Below are 16,026 nucleotides of genomic sequence, written 5' to 3' on the forward strand. Positions count from 1 at the left end.
TGGCCACCACAGACTCATAGAAAATCCTCAGCATTTTCTGGCAGATGTTGAAGGACCTCAGTCGCCTCAAAAAATAGAGACGACTCTGGCCCTTCCTGTAAAGTGCTGTGGTGTTTTTAGCCCAGTCCAGTTTATTGTCAATGTGTACTCCAAGGTATTTATAGTCCTCCACAATGTCAACACTGACCCCCTGGATTGAAACAGGGGTCAAGTGTTTCCTGGTCTTCCTGAAGTCCACGATCAGTTCCTTGGTCTTTGCCACGTTGAGCTGCAGATGATTCTGCTCACACCACGTGACAAAGGAGTCGACCACAGCCCGGTACTCTGTCTCATCATCCCTGCTGATGCATCCAACCACCGCAGAGTCATCAGAAAACTTCTGAAGATGGCAGGTCTCTGTGCAGTGGCTGAAGTCTGTGGTGTAGAGGGTGAAGAGGAAGGGGGAGAGGACAGTCCCCTGTGGTGCCCCTGTGTTGCTAATCACCTTGTCAGACACACACTGTGGGAGACGTACATATTGTGGTCTTCCTGTCAGGTAATCAACAATCCAGGACACCAGAGAAGCATCCACCTGCATCGCTGCTAACTTATCACCCAGGAGGGTCGGCCTGATGGTGTTGAAAGCACTGGAAAAGTCAAAAAACATGACCCTCACAGTGCTCGCCGGCTGGTCCAGATGGGTGTAGACACGATTGAGCAGGTAGATGATGGCGTCCTCTGTTCCGAGACGAGGCTGATAAGCGAACTGAAGGGGATCCAGATGTGGTCTTGCTATGGGTCGCAGCTGGTCCAGGATGAGCCTTTCCAGGGTCTTCATGATGTGGGAGGTCAGTGCCACGGGCCTGTAATCCTGGGGGCCACTGGGACGAGGCGTCTTTGGTACAGGGACGAGGCATGATGTCTTCCACATCACCGGGACCCTCTGCAGACTCAGACTCAGCATAAACAGTTTATGAAAGACTCCACACAGCTGGGGGGCACAGGCCTTGAGGACAAGGGGACTCACTCCGTCTGGTCCAGCAGACTTGCCTGAGTGAAGTCTCCTCATTTGCATCTCAACCTGGTATTGAGTGAAGGTGATGGGTGGGGGAGGGGTGTCAGGAATCTCACAGGAGGCAACATGTGAAGAGAGAGGCTGGCACAGTGGTGTGGCTCTGGATTCCAGGCTGACTGCAGGTGAGGTTGTGGGGGTGGGAGCAGACACTGTGGTGTCGAATCTATTGAAAAACAGATTCAACTCGTCGGCTCTATTCTCACCTCCCTCAGCTCCCCTGCTGTTGGTTGGCCTGAATCCAGTGATGGTCTTCATGCCCCTCCACACCTCTCTCATGCTGTTCTGCTGGAGTTTCCACTCCAGCTTCCTCCTGTAATTGTCCTTAGCCTCTCTGATCTTGTCCTTTAGTAACACCTGGACCTTCCTCACCTCCTCTTTGTTGCCCCCTCTGAAAGCCCTCTTCTTGTTGTTGAGGAGGGCTTTGATGTCCTTAGTCACCCACGGCTTGTTATTTGGGTAACAATGAACAGTCTGAGCTGGAACAATGGAGTCGGTGCAGAAAGTTATGTAGTCTGTGATACACTCAGTAAGCCCATTGATGTCCTCGGCGTGAGACTCACAGAGTGTTTCCCAGTCGGTCACCTCGAAACAGCCCTGTAGTTCCGCTATTGCCTCCTCTGACCACCTCCTAACAGTCCTGGTGGTCACAGGTTCCCTCCTCACAATTGGCACATAGCGGGGGGTGAGGTGAATCAGGTTATGATCTGACCTACCAAGTGGGGGGAGGGAGGAGGAGCTGTATGCATCCTTGACGTTAGCATACAGTAAGTCTAAAGTTTTCTCTCCCCTGGTGGGACAGTCCACATATTGTTTGAATGTTGGTAGTGTATTGTCCAGTGATACATGGTTGAAGTCACCCGAGATCACAATAAAGGCACTCGGGTGCTGAGTCTGTAGCCGAGCTATGGCAGAGTGGATAGTGTCACATGCAGCTGTGGGGTTAGCAGAGGGGGGAACATAAACAGCCACCAAGATGACGTGAGAGAATTCCCTGGGTAAATAATACGGCCTGAGTCCAACAGCACACAGTTCAGTGTCCGGGCAACAAATCCTTTCTTTGATTGTTATGTTGGCAGGGTTACACCACCGGTTGTTAACTAAAACAGCAAGCCCACCTCCTTTACGCTTACCGCTAGCGATGCTGTCCCTGTCCGCCCGAACAGATATAATCTCTCCAGCGTGTCCTGGGTCAGCTCCGGGGCCTCCTCCCGGTGGTACATGCCCGGAACACCTCACCCAGGAGGCATCCTTGTCAGATGCCTGAACCACCTCAGCTGGCTCCTTTTCGATGTGGAGGAGTAGCGGCTCTACTCTGAGCCCCTCCCGGATTGCTGAACCTCTCACCCTATCTCTAAGGGAGAGGCCAGTCACCCTTTGGAGGAAGCTCATTTCCACCACTTGTATCCGCGATCTCGTTCTTTTGGTCACTACCCACAGCTCTTGGCCATAGGTGAGGGTGGGGACGTAGATCGACCGGTAAATTCAGAGCTTCACTTTTACACTCAGCTCTTCACCACGACGGACCCGTGCAGCGTCCGTATCACTGCGGCCACAGCACCAATCCGTCTGTCGATCTCCGGCTCCCTTCTCCCATCACTCGCGAACAAGACCCCGTGATACTCCTCCACTTGGGGCAGGAACTCATCCCCGACCCGAAGTGGGCACTCCACCCTTTTCCGGCTGAGAACCATGGCCTCAGATTTGGAGGTGCTGATCCTCATTCCCGCTGCTTCACACTTGGCTGCGAACCGTTCCAGTGAGAGCTGGAGGCCCTCACCCGATGAAACCAACAGAACCACATCATCCGCGAAAAGCAGAGACGAGATTCTGAAGCCATTGAAGTGAAAGCCCTCCGCCACTTGGCTGCGCCTAGAAATCATTTCCATAAAAATTATGAATTCTGTTTTATTCTAAATGCATATAATATGTTCTCATTGAATCTACCCACCAGTGGTTGGTGTCTAATATGCTTTCTATTTCCATTTTTGGGCCTCTGTTGGTTCCACGTAAGCACTGACAGTCCCAATTCTAACAGCATAGATAATAACATAAAATATTTTCAGTTAGTTCACACGACTTAGTACATTTTGAAAGTTCCTCAAATTAATCCTCAAATTTTGTGATAGATGTTTTAGTAGAATTGTAATTATGCTGGTTTTTTCAGGTTTGTTAGCATGCTGAACAAAAATGAACATGGTAAATATTATATCAGCTTTACATATTGGGAGCACTTAATAGAAATCTCCAGTACTTTGTGTTTAGTGCTGGAAAAAATTATTTGATTAAATTGTAAATATAATCCTCACGCTACTAGTGATGGGAATTTATACAAATTTAGCGATTCTAGTTCTATTATCGATATGTCACTTATCAGTTCTCTCATTGATTCTCATTGGCTCCATTTTGAGAGTCACCACCATCGCTAAGCAGCAATAAAGAAGCTACATTCATGCAAATGAACTGCATGCTGTGGGTCCAATGTTTGTGCATGTGTGTTGAGGTATTTCCCCTCTGCCGTGTTCAGTGTTGGAGTCATTATTACACATACAGTATTGCACACCTTTCTTAACAGTAATGCAGTACATCACTTAATTACTCTAAAAAAGTAATTTGTTACACTACTCATTACATTACTTTACATTATTTTCCTCCTCTGACATGTAAACTGAACTTATCTGATTATAGCGGGAGTGCAAGAACCAACAAGGGGGATCGATACGCAGGCACACTAACAATTCAGAAGAACTGGACTACTGGGAACCAGTTTTCTACAAGAACTCAATTCCCATCCTCACAGCCTAGACACTAAACTTAACCTGTACAAATTTCTAACCTGCACCCTCGAACCAGAAATTCCTAAATTCCTTTAAAGGTCTTTATTTATGTGAAAAGCAGTCTTAATCTTTTCCTGCTCTTAAAATGTTCTCTTAAAGATGATCAACTGATGGCGTCATACTGAGAGGATCAAGGGTCATGAGCTCTCAATAAGACTTCCAGAACTTTAATATTTTGCTTATAAGTTGTGTCACCATGGCGCACAAAACAGGTCACTGACTAACGGACATTATGCCAGCTAAAAAAGATAAAATAGAGAACGCCGAGAAAAGACCTCCAAAGCCTAATTTACAACTTCGAAGCCAGGCCAGCCCGGAGGCTAACCTTGAAGCTATTAACAAAAGCATGGCTGAAGCTAACCCAAGCTACCCCTTCGATTATGATATCTTAACTGCAAAAATAACAGATGTGGTTGGTGTGATTGTAGAAGGGAAGATGGATGTTATTAAAAACAAAATTGACGCTATTCAGGCAACCCTTGACGGCAACACAAGACGCCTTGATGAAGCCGAAACCCGCATATCGAATGCGGAAGATATAATTGCCGACATGGAAGCCAGGCTAGAAAGTTAGATGTGCATGTTCTCGAACCGGCTGAAGCTCGAAGTAGAAGAGATAATCTCCGCATATTTGGTGTCAAGGAAGGTGTGGAAGGAGTGAATGCTATTACATATTTTGAAACGTGTCTTCTCCTGTGTTCTTGCAGGAGATTTCAATTGCACTTTAGACCCAAAAATGGATCAAAATCCACCACCCAAAAACTCATTATCCAGAATGCGGGAAGCTATCAAGGGGATGTGTTCTGACTTGCACCTGGTAGATATATGGAGAACTCTCCATCCAGGTGAAAAAGATTATATTTTTTATTCAAATCCACATAATAGTTTCTGCTGTGTTGATTATTTCCTTGTCTCGAGGGAGGTCCTTGATAGAGTTAGTGTTTGTGATATAGGCATGCGCATACTGTCTGATCATGCAGATGTTCATTTAAATATCTCACCGCCTCAAGCTCACGCAACTCCACGTAATTGGCGATTAAATCCATCATTGTTAAATAATTCTATGTTTTGGACTTTTATAAAAGAACAAGTTGAACTTTTTTTACGGACAAATGATAATGAAAACACAAATCCTTCTACCCTCTGGGAGACAATGAAGGCATACTTACGTGGTGTTATAATTTCGTATTGTATAGCGAAAAAGAAAGAATCTTTAAAACAACAATTGGACCTAGAAAAAAATTTGCAAATTTAGAATACTCACTTAAAATAATTTTTTCACCTGACGTACTGAAAAAAACAGAAGCCACTAGATCAGCTCTGAATCAACTTCTGACTCAAAAAGCAGAGGCCAGTATATTTTATGGTGAGCATAGGCTGTTTGAGATGGCAGATAAGCCTGGGTGCCTATTGGCACGTCTGGCTGCTGGGAAACTAGAATCCCGTGCTATAATGTCATTAAAAGATGAAAGAAGGCAGTGTGGCGGACCACCAGGCGGCTCCACTCACACCCAAGTTGAAGGGAAGTGCTGGGGTGGAGATTTTGGCGCTTACTACATGTGAAGTTCTGAGAGTCAGTTAATAAAGTTGGAGTGAGACACTGAGACCTCTCCTGTCGTTATTACATACCTCCACATTGGTGACCCCTGTAGCGAACATGCTAAGGCTTGACAATGAAGCCAGCTCCGGCCTGGAAGCATCGGCTGCTGCCGGACCTTCACCTCCGCCGATGGCTGCGTTTGCTGTGGCGCTTAAATTGCCGGATTTTTGGCTTCACGATCCTCCTTCATAGTTCGTGCACGTAGAAGCTCAGTTTGCTCTTCGTGGAGTTTCAGCCGACGATACTAAATACCACCATGTGGTGGCCTCACTTGACCCGCTGTCAACCCGCCGCGTGATGACTCTCCTCCGGGACCCCCCAGCCCAAGGCAAGTACGCCGCCCTCAAGGCTCTGCTACTGCGGCGTTACTCCCTCTCTGATGCTGAGCGGGCCGAGAAACTCCTTTTCCTCGCGGACCTGGGCAACGGCACCGCTCTCGAGCATGCTGTCCTTGCTGGGCGCGGATGACGGAGGATTTCTCTTCACCCACCTCTTTCTCCGACAGCTGCCAGCTCTAGTGCATGCTGGCCTTGCCAACTCCCCGCTATTGGCCACGAAGGATTACCGCTCCCTTGCGGAAGAGGCGGCTCGCATCCTCCTGGCTACCAGGACTTTCGGCGTCCAGGCGATTGTTCAGGACTCACCAGCGTTTTCCCCCGCCCCCTCACCGATGCTCCAGGGGCCCTCCGACTCGTCCACGGTGGCCGGAATCGCTGCACGGCGGCACCGCAGCACCGCGGCACTGCGGTGGCACCGCGGCAAGGGGCTTTGTTTTTATCACCAGCGTTTTGGAGCGAAGGCACGGCGCTGTCTTCCGCCTTGCAGTTTCCAGATCCAGGGAAACGGGCATGTCAGCGCTCTGTAGCAGCCGCGACCGCTGGCAACAAGGAAAGGCTGCTTTTCTTAGAGAAGAGCCTTCTTCCCCCGGCTGGCTCGGACAGGCTAGCTGAGGGCTGCGGGCCATTGCTAACAGCGGCTAAAGGCTCTCCCATCAAAACCTTCTGTGAAAGGTTGGTGACTGTTTGCTTTCACGACCGTGACTTTCAGTGGAACTTTGTTGTTGCTGCTAGCTCTGTGCCTATAATAGGCGCTGATTTTCTTTGTGCTCACGGACTGCTGGTTGATGTTGCTAACAGACGTTTAATTGATGCTGTGTCATTTTCCTCATTACCCTGTTTGACTCGGGGTGCTCAGCCCGTGGTGCATGCTAACTCAGTAGATTCGGGTGACGTTTTTCAGTGTTTGCTTTCTGAGTTTCCCTCACTCACTGTCCCCACTTTCTCGAGCACGGTGACGAAGCATGGGGTGGAGCATTACATACAGTAACTACAGTAGGGCCCCCGGTGTTTGCGCGCGCCGCCTCGACCCTGCCAAACTGGCTGTCGCTCGGGAAGAATTTGCCACCATGGAGCGTCTGGGCATCGTGCAGCGTTCGAATAGTGCCTGGGCTTCCCCATTACACATGGTGCCTAAATCTGATGGTCGGTGGCGACCTTGTGGGGATTTCCACCATCTTAATAATGTCACAGAGAACGATCGTTATCCCATTCCCCACATCCAAGATTTTTCTGCCCATCTTGCGGGGACCTCGGTTTTTTCGAAGATCGATTTGGTACGGGGATATCACCAGGTTCCCGTGCGCGCGGAGGATGTCCCCAAAACCGCCATAATTACACCTTTCGGCCGTTTGGCCTGAAAGGTGCCGCCCAAACTTTCCAGCGGTTGATGGACTCGGTCTTGCGTGGGCTGCCCTTTGTTTTTGTATATCTTGATGATATACTGGTGGCCAGCAGCTCGAAGGAGCAGCACATGTTCCATCTGCGTCAGGTTTTTCAGCGTTTGGCGGAGCATGGACTGATTATTAATCCGTCTAAATGCCAGTTTGGGTTGCCCGTTCTCGATTTCCTTGGGCACCGTATTTCCGCCGAGGGTGCGGTTCCGTTGCCTGACAAAGTCCGAGCTGTTTCGGAATTTCCGCGTCCCACGAATGTTAAGGCACTGCAGGAATTTTTGGGGATGGTGAATTTTTACAACCGTCTTCTCCCCAGAGCGGCACATCTGCTGAAGCCCCTTTATGGGGCCCTTAAAAGGTAAGAAAGCTAATGACTCCATTGACTGGTTTCCGGAAAGCATCCAAGCGTTTTCTGATGCTAAGTCAGCGTTAGCTAATGCTGCCCTTCTGGCCCACCCATCCCCCTCAGCGCCGATTGCGTTGACCACCGATGCATCGGACATAGCGGTAGGTGCGGTGCTGGAACAGCGAATCTCGGGTGTCTGGCAACCGCTCGCCTTTTTCAGCCTTTTTCAGCCGCTTTTCAGCGTGACAGCGAACGCAATTACAGCGTTTTTGACAGGGAGCTACTGGCACTCCACCTGGCGACTCGTCATTTCCGTTTTTTTCTCGAGGGTCGTCACTTTACCGCATACGTGGACCACAAACCCTTGACGTTTGCCATGTCCAAGGTTTCTGATCCATGGAGTGCACGCCAGCAGCGCCAGTTGGCAGCCATTTCTGAGTTTACCACGGACATTCGGCATGTGGCTGGTAAATCCAGTCATGTCTGACTGTTTGTCCCGTGCTCTGGTTTCTCCCGTCTTTCTCGGCATAGACTACTCCGCCATGGCTGCCGATCAGAGCGGTGACCCGGACATCCTCGCGCTTAAATCCACCCAGACGGGCCTCATACTAGAGGACAGACCCGTGCAGGATGGTGGTCCCCTCCTCGTCTGTGACGTTTCCACCGGCTGTAAAGAAGAAGAGCTAGCGTATTTGTGACTCCAATCCCAGACTTCCCTTTCGGACCTAGGACCCCCGTTTCCCTCACTGTATATATCTCCACCTGGTGATTGTGTAAATAAACGTTGTTTTCCCCTGAACTCTGCTCTGCGCCTGAGTCCTACTACACCGCATGAGATTATATCCTTTGCAAATGCTCCCGATAAGTCTTAACAAAACAATTGTAAGAGAAATTGAAAAAGACCTGTCAAGGTTTATTTGGAGGGGTAAGAAACCAACAGATTAAGCGTTACAGCTGCCCAAAGATAAAGGGGGTCTTGCCTTTCTTAACATTATGCTTTATAACTGGTCATGCCATAGTAGAGTCATACATGAATGGATCCACGCATATCTAAAAGAGACAGAGAATCCCCTTGAAGCCTGGACATGTTCGCCATTTAATCTCTTAAGTGAACTAGTGAGTAAATATACTAAAAAACATAACAAAGTAATGATTGATACTTATTTAAAAACATGGTGGGATATGAACAAATACACTGAAAGTAATCCGATACTGAGTTACCTAACACCTTTTACAAATAATCGGCACTTTACACCTGGAATGACAAGTGCAGTATTTCAGAGATGGCTTGCTGCTGGTTGGTGATTTGTTTATTGGGAATGTTTGTATGTCTTTTGAGCAGGTCCAAAAGAAATATGGTATACATCAAATGGATTTTTTTTGCATTTTTACAGGCCTGTCACTTAATTACTTCAAGTTTTGATACTTTACACAATACAGTGCAAGTAGTGGAAATTTCTTTTTACATTTAAATGCAGATAAAAGTACTATAAGACAGTTTTATAATACACTACAAGGCCATAACAAACACAATATTGGAAAACTTATCAGGAGTTGGGAGGGAGACCTCCAGTGTCATTGTGATGATCATGCCTGGAGTGAGTGCATACAATCTATGCATTCTTTATTTCTTAATAATAGATTTAAAGAAACACAATATAATTTTTTACTTAGACAGTATAGGACAGCAGTCCCCAACCTTTTTTGCGCCACGGACCGGTTTATGACTGACAATATTTTCACGGACCGGCCTTTAAGGTGTCGCGGATAAATCCAACAAAATAAAACTAGTACCGGCACCGAAAAAAAGAAGATTTATTCATAACACATGTGAAAAGACCAAGGAAAACCGAGTTAACGATAAAAACGATAACAAAATAACGCTGAAAACCGATAAAAACCCTGAAAACCATACATTTCACTCTCACTCTTCACTCTTCAACTCTCGCGGCCCGGTACCAAATGACTCACAGACCGATCCGAAGCCCGGGGGTTGGGGACCGCTGGTATAGGACACCTACTTTTCTGAATAAACTTGATCCGAGTAGGCACAATGTGCTAAATGTACATCTGCGGTGGGGACCTACTTGCATTGTCTTTGGACTTGCTCAAAAATTAAAGGGTATACTTAAAAGCAGAATACAAAAAGATCCAGCTCAGTATTTATTGGGGCTGCCAACTCTGAACAAATTTCCAGATAAAAACAAATATTAACTATTATGTAAATTATTATTCTTGGCAAGAAAATGTATTGTTTTTAATTGGATCAATAAAAAACAACCAACATTAACTCTGTGGTATAAAGAAATCTTTAGAGCCTTACCAATGGAAAGACTGAGTGCAAAACTAAGCGGTAATGACGATATCTTTTTGGATATATGGCGCCCTTTAATGGATTACTTACCTGATGATCTGAGGGAAATTATACTGAGAGGGGCAGCCCCACTCCAATGGCAGGTTGGGTTTGTCAGAACAAATGTGTAAAAGGGTTGTAGATCTAATTATTACTATCTACCATATTGTATTAGTTTTATATGTCTACACAAAGAACCATGGAATTCTGCTCTATATCAGGAGCCAAACTAACAGTTTAAGAATGACTAAACTCAGCAATTTTGTGACAGGCCTGACACACTGCTCTTCTCCCTCCGTTTTCCATTCTGTCTCTCTCTTTCTACCACACACACACACACATCTCTAACTGCAGCATGTCTTCCATATGAATCCACCGTTGACCTCAAGCTTTCTCTCCCTTCCTTATTCAAGCAACAGCTAAGACAAGGAAATGCACAAATGAGTAGCAGCCAGGGTGACAATGAAACAGTAAAGAATGCACTTTTGTCAAAGTTTCACAGTGAACTGAAAACATGCTTTAAAAAAGTCCATTTTCTTTGATTTCTCTTATGATTAAAAGAAACAAAGAAACCAAAACCAAAAATCAACCAATCCCGCTAAGAAATATTCTGCATGCATAAGCAGCGTGAGCTCCATTTTTATTTTTGCCTGCAGTTTTCTTCTCATAAAAACAATTTTACAGGCACTGCTTACATGCTGGCAGGTATGTGCCTCAATAAAAGGCTTTTGTTTGCAAATTGCACAAAATACATTTTTTGCAACTACACAGAGGGCACTGTACTGCTGCAAATGTGGAGACTGTGTGCCCTGTGAAAACCATTCGCTGGCTTTAAAATTTGGTCATAATGGAAGAGCAAGTGTAGATGTTGTAATAAATTACTTCACACCATTTTTAAGGCAAAATTGTATTTTATTTTATGTACACTGGGAATAATAACCCTAACTGGGAAATAAAAATTAGACTCAAGCCCACTGTTACATTGATTTCAATGGCTCCTTCTTTTGTAAAACACAGATCAGATTAAATGGGGTCCTATTGTGGTCATTTTCAAATCCATATTTTTAATTATAGAACTCAATTAGAATAGTTTGGCATGACTAGTACTTCCCAGTAACGCTTATTTATTTTTATGACAGGCCATCATTTATTCTCTGTCTGGAACAAGCCCTTCCCCTTGCTTTTAAGTCAACCTTCTCCTGACTGCCTGCTTCTTATAACAGAATATTTGAAAAGCACATGACAAGGGGTGGCTGTAGCTCAGCAGGCAGAGCAGGGAATCTGCTAGTCAGGTTGATGGTTTGATCCCTGGCTGTGCCAGTCTGTATGCCAAATAGCCCTGAATGGGCAAGATATTGACCCCATATACAGTAGGAACCGTATCTGTTTTTCAAAGGAGTGTAGTCATAGTTCCCTTTAATAATGAATTAGTCTGAAATGTCCTTATAAGTAGCTTCCGTAAGTGTGAGATCCAGAACATGTTGTTCCTGTCAGCAGGTAACAGGACCTGGGCCCTCCACGGATTATTTGCCACAAATCTTAAAGGCTGACAGACTCGTGTCAGTCAAAATTGGTGTTTTATTGCGACTCAGCCTTAAGGCACAAAGGTAGTGAGAGCATTTACTATATGATACAAAATTAATACAGGTCATAGGAAAACTTGTCAGTCCATTGGAAAGCATGAATGGCTTCTTGACAGCCAACAGCCAACAGCCAACCATTTGTGTTAAATCATCTTTAAACAGCACATGGATAACATTTCATAAGGACCAGAATTTCAAATACTTTTCATATACTGTAGATTGTTTTTCGGCCTTCCAATTTTCTTTGTCCTCCCTTCTCCAGTTTCCTTATATTTTTAGGGAAATTTCGAGATATTATGTTTTTGTAACAAGCTGTAAGAAATTGCCTAAAGATGTCATTTGAAAGTGGCTCTTTGCTAAGTTGACACTAATGTTGCAGGTCTGAAACATCAGTAGACCTACTGCTTGTCGCACACAGCTGTCAGATTCTTTCCTTTGACCTTAACAAACACCTGTAGCATCACACAGCAAGAAAAAAAATGATTAGTGTGTCTTTAAATTGAGAGTAATTTACATGTGCGCATGTGGCACATCAGTGATAACCTCATTAGCACTGACTTGTTCACAATCTGATGATAAATAGTGATGGATGTTTCTGTCGTTCCACATACTCCAGGTTTCTAACTGTTACAACAGGTTGGTAACAAAGGAACCTTTCTTTGGAGGAATCTTGAGCACCACCACAGCTGCCATGACATTTATCAACATAAGCCTATTGTTACATATAAAATAACATTTCAGTGGTTTGATTGTGTTATGGAACTGAAGCTGGACTGGGAGGTTTGAACTGAAAAAAAAGCTGGTGAAAAGAATTATTAGAAAAGGTGAATATTGTGTGGATGGGAGGAGAGGAGGACAGGATCAGAGATCAAAGGCAGGATCCTGCTGATAGTAACTGTCTCTCCTCCATTATTCATCAGACAGCTGTGCTGTAAGTAGGTTAAACTTTGAGAAAGCAAGAGAGGGGGAAAGATGAAGCTGTCGACTAGCTGGAGCACAGGAGGAACGAGAACATTAAAGAGGAAATAAATGAAATGAATGGTTGATATGGAAGAAAAATAACTGAAAATGAGAGAAACTGGACGCCGTGGTGTTAAAAAACACACTGAGAAATGGCTTTAAAAGGGCAGAAGAGAGAAAAAGCAGAAAATAAGGGAAGAGAAAGCAAATGAACGAAATTAAACTGCACTGTTATTCACTGTGCCTGGGGCAACCAGACAAACAAAAAAAGTGCGTACACATGCATGTAAAGCAGGATTGTTACATGACATCATCATTTAAAGTACACAGTTAATGATGCGAAATGTGCAGGAAGCATAAAAGCTCAATTTTAAGATGTTGTTGGTTGTATTATGGAAGCTGGGCTGTGGACTGAGCCGAGTGCTTACCAACATATTTCAGAGTATCTTTCTGTCTTCTTTGATATTGGGGCTTTTTGGATAAGCTGAACAAGCTGTGGCACGGTAGAGGAATGGCTAACACTGTTGCCTAGCAAACAGGTTCTGGTTTTGAACCTTTGGGTCAGCTGGGATCTTTCTGTGTGGAGTTTGCATTTTGTGTGCCTGCATGGTTGGCTTCCTCCCAAAGACATGCACATTAGATTAATTGATGAATCTGGGGCTAGCAGTGTGGAGTCAGTGAGAGGACAAAAGAAGAACAAGTCCTCCAGTCCAAACGACAATATCAAGCTTTTGTTGCTTCCCTCAAATACAACAAATTCAATTCAATTCAATTTCAATTCAATTCAATTTTATTTATATAGCGCCAAATCACAACAAAAGTCATGATTCAATGCAGAGAGGTCTATTAACACATAGTGAGTGAGAAAGGTGACTGGAAAGGAAAAACTCAATGCATCATGGGAATCCCCGGCAGCCTACGTCTATTGCAACATAACTAAGGGAGGATTCAGGGTTACCTGGTCCAGCCCTAACTATATGCTTTAGCAAAAAGGAAAGTTTTAAGCCTAATCTTAAAAGTAGAGATAGTGTCTGTCTCCTGAATCCAAACTGGAAGCTGGTTCCACAGAAGAGGGGCCTGAAAACTGAAGGCTCTGCCTCCCATTCTACTTTTAAATACTCTAGGAACAACAAGTAGGCCTGCAGAGCGAGAGCGAAGTGCTCTAATAGGGTGATATGGTACTACAAGGTCATTAAGATAAGATGGGGCCTGATTATTTAAGACCTTGTATGTGAGGAGCAGGATTTTGAATTCAATTCTGGATTTAACAGGAAGCCAATGAAGGGAAGCCAAAACAGGAGAAACATGCTCTCTCTTTCTAGTCCCTGTCAGGACTCTTGCTGCAGCATTTTGGATTAGCTGAAGGCTTTTCAGCGAGTTTTTTGGACATCCTGATAATAATGAATTACAGTCGTCCAGCCTGGAAGTAATAAATGCATGAACTAGTTTTTCAGCGTCACTCTGAGACAGGATATTTCTAATTTTAGAGATGTTGCGCAAATGGAAGAAAGCAGTCTTACATATTTGTTTAATATGTGCGTTGAAGGACATATCCTGGTCAAAAATGACTCCAAGGTTCCTCACAGCATTACTGGAGGCCAAGGTAATGCCATCCAGAGTAAGAAAATACAAATACAAATACATCCCATATGAGTGTTTCCAAAACGAGTGTCTACAAGTGGCAGAAGACATCACAACCTTATGTTACGACATGATGTATAAATTCAAGGTAACCTTTTAAGATACAATTTTTTCACTTAATGTTAGTGTGTAATATTAAACTAGAGAACCTACATCTCTTCTGTTCGAATGTAAGGAACTGGGAACTGAGTTTGTCCAGTTATCACTTTCAGAAGTATCACATCCTCTTACATTATCAAAGAGCTTTTTTTTGAGAGAACTGAACATGGCACTGATAGCACACATGTATCCAAAAAGAGCAGCTGATGCAGAAAAGCATAACTATCACACACATACACACAATCTCAAATCACATGAAAAACATTACTTATACAGCTGTAAAACACAAATTCACTGACAGTTGTTAGGTGTTAAAAGAATGCACTGAAAACAAAAATAAAAAAAACTACTTGAACCAACCTTCCAGGTGGTCACTGGTTCAGGGCCCTTACGATCTCTTTGCATAGCTGCCAACAAGACTGAGATGCAGGAGCTGGTGTGCCTTCAGTACAGCTGTCCCCAGGCACCAGTGGAGCTTGCAGCATGTTTTGGTGTAACTTGCCACAAACTCAAACACAGAGAAACAAGAAGGTCTCGAGGCAGGGAAATACAAAACAGAATAAGAAAGTTAACAAAGGAACAGAATAAAATGAAATAAACAGGTTGAACTCTGTAGATTAAGGTGGCTAAGAGAAGACATTCATAAAACCATTAAATGCAGTCTCATAACCTGGCTACGAACCTATTTGAATGTAGGCATTCTTCTGTGTAACTTTGGATTTAAGCCTATATTACTTATTATTATTTTTAATAGCAAATAATGATATCAAGACAGACCAATTTTAAGTTAGCACAGGAAGGGAAAAAGGTTAAACAGCCATGAGGTATGCACAATTGTGACTCATTGTTTTCATATTATTCTCAGCATCATAAATTGAAGATTTAAAAAAATGCACTACCTGAATTGATGCATCTGAAGCTGAATATTAGACCAGAAAAAAGGGAGAGAGAAAGTGGAGGACACACATCAAAAGCTCAGAGATTGCATTTGAACCTACATCACTGTTTTCTAGTCATGCAGCATGTGGTCACCTGACCACTGAGCTAAACCAGCACCCCATAGACAGGCTTTTGATGCCACAGAGAAGAACCAAAGAAACAACTATAACGTTGCCGTGGATACTGTTCAAGCATCATTTGGTAGCCTTCTTTTTGGTCAGATTAATTAATTGGTTCAAAATCTCTGCAACTCTGAATGAATGACAGGTGCATCAAATGAAAAAGTTCTACAAAACAATCAAATGTAATCCCTGCACAACTTACACAAACGTTTTGGTAAAGAACCTTCATGAATATCATTCAGGCTGAAATGCAATTCAGTTCAATTCAGTTCAACTTTATTTATACAGCGCCAAATCACAACAACAGTCCTCTCACTTTATATTGTAAGGGAGACCCTACAACAATACATACAGGAAGAAACCTCCGACAGAACCAGGCTCAGGGAGGGGCGGGGCCATCTGCTGCGACGTTGGGGTGAGAGAAGGAAACGGGATGAAGACATGCTGTGGAAGAGAGACAGATTAATAACATGTATGATTCAATGCAGAGAGGTCTGTTAACATATAGTGAATGAGAAAGGTGTATGAAGAAGAAACACTCATTGCATCACGGGAATCTCCCAGCAGTCTACACCTACTGCAGCATAACCAAGGGAGGATTCTGTGTCACCTGATCTTGCCTTAACTATATGCTTCAGCAAAAAGGAAAGTTTGTGTCATCACACTTGCTGGTATCTATACTATACTATGGAGAATTTTGAACACATTACTCACCTTATCATATATACGTATGTATGGATAGATAGAAACATATATGTATATA

The 16,026-nt window shown here is 44.2% G+C and overlaps 1 protein-coding gene across 1 annotated transcript in view; it reads right to left on the minus strand.

Annotated features, from left to right (window-relative positions):
* Positions 1 to 15,571, minus strand: part of LOC112432486 (retinoic acid receptor alpha-B) — a 50,681-nt gene extending 35,110 nt beyond the window's left edge. The window contains exon 1 of the mRNA XM_076882922.1: positions 14,563 to 15,571. The gene's annotated coding sequence lies outside the window, so the exon portion shown is untranslated. The remainder of the gene's footprint in view (positions 1 to 14,562) is intronic.
* Between the last annotated feature and the right edge of the window lie 455 nt (positions 15,572 to 16,026).

The sequence above is a fragment of the Maylandia zebra genome, linkage group LG4, assembly GCF_041146795.1.
Source record: "Maylandia zebra isolate NMK-2024a linkage group LG4, Mzebra_GT3a, whole genome shotgun sequence".
Classification (NCBI taxonomy): Eukaryota; Metazoa; Chordata; class Actinopteri; order Cichliformes; family Cichlidae; genus Maylandia; species Maylandia zebra.